This window comes from Myotis daubentonii, chromosome 15, assembly GCF_963259705.1.
Source record: "Myotis daubentonii chromosome 15, mMyoDau2.1, whole genome shotgun sequence".
Lineage (NCBI taxonomy): Eukaryota > Metazoa > Chordata > Mammalia > Chiroptera > Vespertilionidae > Myotis > Myotis daubentonii.
Window position 1 is genome coordinate 53,186,869 of NC_081854.1, and position 8,056 is coordinate 53,194,924.

Genomic DNA, 8,056 nt, shown 5'->3' on the forward strand with positions numbered 1-8,056 from the left:
TGACTGGACTTGAACCTGGGACTCTTCAGTCTGCAGGCGGATGCTCTATCCACTCAACCAAACTGGCTAGGGCTACGTCCATGATTTTTCCCTTTGGAGACAACAACATTCTTTAAAGTAGAATTTGTGTCTCAAAGTATACATATTTTTTTCTTTGCAAACAGTATTTATTTTAATAAAGGCCATGTCAGTAAATTTTGGAAAATTCTGAAAAATAGAAAGAAAGAAAAATATCTGTGATTTGAACTCAGCCACTGTCAAGATTTTAGTATATTTCATTTTCACATTTTGTATTCTATGTGGCCTTTCTTCTGAAAAAAAAAAAAAAAATGACTGCATAACTAATTCATAGCCTATAATTTAAGATTTAACCAAAATCATTTCCTGTGCATTTTTAGTGGCCGTGTCATGTCCCATCATGTGCACGGGCCACAGCTTACTTGAACAATTTCATAGCCTTAGACATGAGGTTGTTTCCAGTTTTTCACAATTATAAATAGTACTGAAGTGCACCCCCCTGTGAGTGAGTGAGGCTTTCCCCCCACTGAATGTGTGGTGAGTTCCCTAAAATAGATTTCCAGTAGTGAAACTATTGGCTAAAATGGGAACAAATGTTTTTGTGGTCCATTGATTACATTGCCAAATTATTTTATGTTTTAAAAATATTTTTATTGATTTCAGAGAGGAAGGGAGAGGAGGAGAGAGATGGGAACATCAATGATGAGAGAGAATCATTGATCAGCTGCCTCCTGCACATCCCACACTGGGGATCGAGCCTGAAACCTGGGCATGTGCCCTGACCGGGAATTGGACCATGACCTCCTGGGTCATAGGTCTACACTCAACCATTGGGCCACACCAGCCAGGTGCCAAATTATTTTAAAACCCGTATGCCCTGTGAATCTGGGTGGGAGTTTACACTTTGTGAAGGCCTTTACAACTAAGGCGCAATCGTCTCTTGGAGAGCTGGCTTTGATTTATCCTCCGAGCATTTGTACCTGAGGGTCTAAGCCCTTTCTGGTATGTCCGGGTCCCAAAGCCAGCCATTGTGAAGCCTGAACACCCCTCTCAACCCTTGTACCATTCCCAAGGGCCCAGCTGGTTCTGCCTCAGCTGCCTGTGTGCCTGGAGCGCCCCCTGCAGCCCACACGAGGAACTTCCCTTCTTGTCTTGTGACCGTGCCTCCATTCCTCTCCCACCAAGCCCTCCTCTGGTCTCCATCCAAGTTGGAATATATCCTGAGCAGGTGCAGAGTCTGTCACAGCCCCTCCGAGGTCTCCATTGTCTTCCTTAGGCAGCACGGGAACACGACCCATGACGTGTCAGCCTCCTGACACAGCACCTGCCGGCTCCCGGAAGCTCTGCCGTGGGAAAGCTCTCCTTTGTAAACCTACAATCTGTTTCCTTCGTGTCTCCTCTGCTTAAGGTCGCTTGTAACCCGTCTGCTTGCTTTCCACTTCAGCTCCACCCCTTCCCCCGCCTTCCCACATGGTCTTCAAGCTTCCCTCTCAGCGAGTCCTGCCCGAGTTGGGGTCTTCTCCGAGCCTCAGTTTCCCCACTTGTAGAATGCAGGTAGCAATCCCCATTCTGTTGGGTTGTTGCCAAGATGAGCAATTATACCAGTAAAAAGCCTACAAGATGGTAGACTGAAAACAGGCATTTACCTCCCCTTCCTCCTGAAAATCGATCAAAAGAAACTTTAAAAAGACAAGGAGAGAAAAGAGAAAAACTAATAAACGAGCTGAGGATTGGAGTTTGTGGAGCAGAGACTGCCGGACCCTTAGGCTAGATCCAGTTAGATCCCAGCAGAACGAAGATTGCTATGCTAAGTGAAATAAGCCAGTCAGAGAAAGATAAATACCACATGATCTCACTCATTTGTGGATTATAGAGAACAACATAGACTGATGAAAAGGGACAGACCCAAAGACTGAGAAACAGCGATCAGGCTATCAATACCCAGAAGGAAAGTAGGGGAGGGAGGGGGTAAGGGGAAGAGATCAACAGAAGGACTTGTATACATGTATATAAGCCAAACCAATGGACATGGACAATGGGGGGATGGGAGCGTGTGTGTGTGGGGAGGGGAGGTTGGGGGTTAATGGGGGGGATGAGGACACATTTGTAATACCTTAACTAATAAAAAAAAAAAAAAGATTGCTTCCCACAAATCCCACCCCCCTTTCCTGTGCCCCAGGCTGCTGGTTCCTGGAACAGGCCATTGCCCTTCCTTAGGCAAGTGGGTAAATCTTTGCCCCATTATCCGGGGTGGGTCACACCCCAGTACCCCTACTCATCCCGCCCTGTCCTATGTAACCCCTTAACGCCTGCCACATGGTGCAGGGGGCATCCATGTCGTCTTGCTGTCCCCAGATGAGCCTCTTATGTATATAAGTTCCCTTCCTAAGCTCTTCATATAATGATGGAGTTGTTAGCCTCTTTCTTTGGTATCTCGGCCCCAAGACATTTTATATAACAGTGTGAGGAAAGATGACTTGGACAAGTACATCACTGAATCAGACTTTAACATTTTTCTGGAATACCAGACTGGGTCAAATAACATTTATGGGTGAATGGGAGCAGAGAAAGGCACAGCTCAGATCAAGACCTAGAGGGAGGTCAGTGGGGGATTGTGTTTTGTGTTATTGGGGAATCAGGCTGGGACAGCAGAAGATGAAGGAGCTGCAGAAACCAGGATTCCTGGGGGTGGTGCGGACCAGGTCTCAGATCTGTCCCACTGTAAGGGTAAAGACATGGGGTATCTGTTTTACCTCCTCACTACTATTTGGCATTGGTTAGGGGCTATTCCCAGTGGCCTTTTTTTTTTTTTTTTTTAATATTTTTATTGATTTTTTACAGAGAGGAAGGGAGAGAGATAGAGAGTCAGAAACATCGATGAGAGAGAAACATCGATCAGCCGCCTCCTGCACATCCCCCACTGGGGATGTGCCTGCAACCCAGGTACATGCCCTTGACCGGAATCGAACCTGGGACCTTTCAGTCCGCAGGCCGACGCTCTATCCACTGAGCCAAACCGGTTTCGGCTTCCCAGTGGCCTTGACTGCCCAGTCCTCCCAGCCTACTCTGTGCTTTCGGCAAGAAAGCTCAGGCAACCCAGCCAGTGTGGCTCAGGGGTTGAGCGTTGACCCAGGAACCAAGAGGTCACGGTTTGATTCCGGGTCAGGGAACATGCCTGAGTGGTGGGCTCAATCCCCAGTGTGGGGTGTGCAGGAGGCAGCCAATTGATGATGTGTGTGTGTGTGTGTGTGTGTGTGTGTTTTAAAAAAATATATTTTTATTGCTTTCAGAGATGAAGGGAGAGAGAGAGTAAAAAATATATATAGAGAGAAACATCAATGATGAGAGAGAACCATTGATTGGCTGCCTCCTGCACACCCCACACTGGGGTTCAAACCTACAACCTGGGCATGTGCCCTGACCCGAAATTGAACCTTGACCTCCTGGCTCATAGGTGACGCTCCAGCACTGACTCATGTGCAGCTGGGCTGATGATGTTTCTCTCTCCTTGATGTTTCTATCTCTCTAACCCTCTCTCTTCCTCTCTCTCTCTCTCTCTCAAAATCAATCAAAACATATTTTAAAAAAAGGCCCAGGCAGCAGGAGAAAGCCCCCAGGCAGAGTTGCAGGAGCCTGCCGTTAGTAACCTGGGCAGACGGGATGCAGGCAGGCAACTGCCGTATCTGCAATGGAGTTGGCCTTTCTGGGCCCTTCTGAGTGAGGCTCAAACAGTGCTCTGACCACCAGACAACCATGAATGGAAACTTTATTGCTCCAACACTTTACATGAATGTCACCAACACCTCGTTGGGCAAATATATAAAAAGCACACTCGTCTCAACTTCTCCACTAACGCACTGTACAGACGCTTCCCAGGCCGCACCCCGCACGCCGGGTGCCCTTCAGGAGCAGCAGCTGCACTTGCTGGAGCCTCCTTTGCAGATGCAGCCCTGGGCACACTTGGCACAGCCCGGGGGGCAGCAGGAGCAGCAGCCTGGAAGGGTCGGGAGATGGACAGGTCAGCTTGCGGTCCACACTGCTTGCTCTCTTACCACCTCCCCTCCCAGCGCTCAGAGGAAGTGGGAGAAGAGCCTGCCGTGGGCTTCAATCCGCAGTCCCCAAACCCTGGGACCGGACGCCGTGGGGTGTTAGAGCTGGAAGGCATCTCAGAGGCCATGCGGAGTCCACCAGAGGCCCAGAGTGGGGCCAGGGTTTGCCCAAGGGCATTGGACAGTGGCTGATCCGGGACCCAAGCCCAGAGCTGCTGACTCCAGGCCAGTGCTCTTTCCCCATCTCCGCTGGGCAGGCTGGAACCGCCCCGCAGTCCTCCCAAAAGGGCAAAAGGCACCCAGACCCCTCCCTCCCACCAGGGCTGGGGGTTGCGGATGGAGGGAACAGAGTTTCCTAGCGCCTGGCCCTCCGTGCCCCGGTCGCCGGACTCACTTTTTCGACATGTTTTACAGTTGCAGGTTGTGCATTTGCAGTTGTCTCCACAGATGCATATTCCTCCTGGAAGAGAGGACAGAGCACAAACGTGAGGACCAAGGCGGACGGGGCACACAGGGTGCGCTGCAGAGCGCCCCCGTGGCAGGGTCTCCGGGCCGTCGCTGGGCCGTGCTGGGCAAGAGGGGAAGATGCTGCCGAGCACCATTCCAAGCGGCGAGGACCACCCAGTTGTTCCCAGTTCCCAGGATCCGAACCCCAGGATCGTCGTTAACATGCAGATTCCTGGGACCAACCTTTGAGATCTTCTGATTCAAAGATCTGGGTGGGGAAAGGGAGTCAGTATGTATATTTTAAATATTTTTATTGATTTCAGAGAGGAAGGGAGAAGGAGGGAGAGAGAGAGAGAGAGAGAGAGAGAGAGAGAGAGAGAGAGATATCAATGATGAGAGAGTATCATTGATCGGCTGTCTCCTGCACACCCCCTACCCGGGATTGAGCCCACAGCCCTTGACCGGAATCGAACCTGGGATCCTTCAGTCCACAGGCTGATGCTCTATCCACTGAGCCAAACCCCTGGGGCAGTATTTTTATTTTTATTTTTTAAAATATATTTGTATTGATTTCGGAGAGGAAAGAAGAGGGAGAGACAGATAGAAACATCAATGATAAGAGAGAATCATTGATTGACTGCCTCCTGCATGCCCCCTACTGGGATTGAGCATGCAACTAGGGCAGTGGTCGGCAAACTGCGGCTCGCGAGCCACACGCAGCTCTTTGGCCCCTTGAGTGTGGCTCTTGAACAAAATACCGACTTCTGCCCATGTGCCATAAAGTTTCAATCACACTGTATGTGCGCGCCTGCACGTGGTATTTTGTGGAAGAGCCACGCTTGAGGGGCCAAAGAGCCGAGTGTGGCTCGCGAACTGCAGTTTGCCGACCACTGAACTAGAGCATGTGCCCTGACCAGGAATCGAACTGTGACCTCCTGGTTCATGGGTTGATAGTAAATCACTGAGCCACGCAGACCCGGTGGGAGTCAGTATTTTAAAAAAGCAACACAGGTGATTGATTCTACTGTAGAATCCAGTTTGAGAACCACTGGGCTAGGTGATCTCCACCAAGCCGCTAGGGCCCAGGGGTCCTCAAACTACGGCCCGCGGGCCACATGCAAATACAAGTATTGTATTTGTTCCCGTTTTGTTTTTTTACTTCAAAATAAGACATGTGCAGTGTGCATAGGAATTTGTTCATGGGTTTTTTTTTTAAGCTATAGTCCAGCCCTCCAACGGTCTGAGGGACAGTGAGCTGGCTCCCTGTTTAAAAGTTTGAGGACCCCTGTGCTCGGCCATCTCCACCAAGTCCAAGTTCCCACAGGAACCGTCGAGGAAACTGAGACCAGGAGATACTAAGTGTCAGAAAGGATTGCAGCAACGGGCCAAAACCAGGTTTCCAGGACGTGGGCTGAGCTCTTTCCCTGTCCTGGTGGCTGTCTGTAGGGGCCTGCTGCTAGGTGCCCCCCACAGCCATTCCAGAGCCAGGCTATCAATTCTAGCAAATGAGGCTGGTAGCCAACAGAAGGTGGGGGCTGCCCCAGAGGTCCCCAGTCTGAAACAAACACCACTGGCGGCTCCTACCTGCAGGAAGGAGGCCTGAACCAGACACCTGCAGGCTCTGCAGCCTCCCTGGGGGAAGCTGGGGCACAGTCCCAAAGGTGAGCATCCTTTTAAAAAATGTCTATTTGTATTGATTTCAGAGAGGAAGAGAGAAGAGAGAGAAACATCAGTGATGAGAGAGAATCATGGATCGGCTGCCTCCTGCACGCCCCACACTGGGGACAGAGCCTGCAACCCAGCCCTGTGCCCTGACCGGGAATCGAACCGTGACCTCCCGGTTCATAGGTCGATGCTCAACCACTGAGCCACGCCAGCCGGTCCAGGGTGGGCATCCTTACTCACCAGACAAGCAGGAGCACTCCCCAGGGTCCATGGTCCAGGTGTCCGAGGGGCTCGGGTGTGTCTGTGATGGAGAAAGGAGGTGAGTGAGCAGCTGCTGGAGGCTGCTATTTATAGCCCAGTAGCTGCTGGTGTAGGTTCGCCCCACCTCCCCCTGGGGCCAGACGCTTTGCATGCGGCCGAGCCAGACACCACAGGCGAGGGGTTGGGGAGAGCAGTACAGTCATCCAGGTGGCTTTTTATCACTGAGGATGCGGGTGACTGCCCCCCTCCCACACGCCCACCTGCCAAGGTGTCAGGGATCCAGGCTCAGGCTCAATGGCACTTGGGGGCTCAGGTTGGCAGCTACATCCACCCAGTGTCCCTGTCCTGTGCATCCTATTACCTGCCCTTTCTGCTTCCTCCTTCACAGGGGCTGCTCCCGCCCTGGCTCAGGGTCGTCTTCTGGCTCCCCTGGTTGGCAGGAGGGGCTGGGTCCTAGTTCCGGGCTTTAGAAGACCCCCACTCGGGCATTCTTCTGGACGCGACTCCCAGTCCCCATGGGTGAAAAGGCCAAAAGTCAGGGGCATGTGCCACCTGGAGCCCGCACCCTGTCTGACCTCAGTTTACTCATCTGCAGTCAAGCTAATGAAAAGGAGAGCCCTACAGCCCTGGCCCCGTTGTGTGGCTTAAATGAGAGAATGCCTATTAAGGACTCAGTTCAGAACCTGGCACATAAATATTATTATTATTATTATTATTATTATTATTATTATTATTATTACTATTATCATTACCTGTGCCTATTACAACTTGGCAGCCATCCACCCATCTGTACGTTTCAGGCTCACGGGCCAGCCCTGGGGTCCTGAGCAGGGTGCATTCAACAGCAGTAAATATTGGGGAGAGTTGTCATCTCTGGGGTCCCTGCTTCTAAGCTCCACCTAATTCTTTTCTGGGTCCCCGGTTCTGGGGGCCACGGGGCCCCGACTCCCCTTGCTGCGGTTTCCATGTTTGGAGGCAAAGTTGACCTTCCACCTACAGAGCCCTCTCATGGGGGTTTTGTGGCCGCCTCCGTAAGGCTAGGCGCGAGAGGTGGGTGGACAATCAGAGCAGGCAGGGACCCTTGGATCCTGCATGGTCAGCATTAGAGGAACGCTGAGAAGCCACGGGCCAGGCCCTTGTTGTTCAAATGGGGAAACAGAGGCCCAGGGAGACAGCCGATCCCCCGTCACTGGGCATAGTGGCATAGTGGCGCCAGGGGCATTTGGACCTGGCTCCTCGGCCATTGCAGCACCCACGCTCTAGGTGTAAGGCACTCCTGACAGAACTGTTCGGCAGTTTGGAGCCTGTGGCATTCAGTTACTTCATTATTAAAAAGTTCAAACATACTCAAAGCACCGAGAACAGTGTTACAAGCACCACCGTGTCTGCCACCCACAATTAATAGACGTCAACGCCGTCATATTTGCTTCGACTCTTTTATTTATAAGAAATAAAAAATCAGCAGGCGCAAGGCTTTAAATGTTGTCTGTGCGCTGGGGCTCCCAATGTGCCCCTCCAGGCGGCCTCTCTTTTGAACTCCAGATCCAGGTTCCACACGGATGCCAAACAGCATCGCACACGTGACATAGCCCCAACCGAGCTCCCGCTCCCGGCCT

General features: G+C 51.5%; 1 long non-coding RNA gene across 1 annotated transcript; it reads right to left on the reverse strand.

Moving 5' to 3' along the window:
• Window positions 1-3,939: 3,939 nt before the first annotated feature.
• On the reverse strand, window positions 3,940-6,574 carry LOC132216400 (uncharacterized). Its single transcript, XR_009448747.1, has 3 exons — window positions 6,420-6,574; window positions 4,462-4,527; window positions 3,940-4,012 (listed from the first exon to the last, which is right to left on the reverse strand). It is a non-coding gene; the product is annotated as an uncharacterized LOC132216400 (long non-coding RNA).
• Between the last annotated feature and the right edge of the window lie 1,482 nt (window positions 6,575-8,056).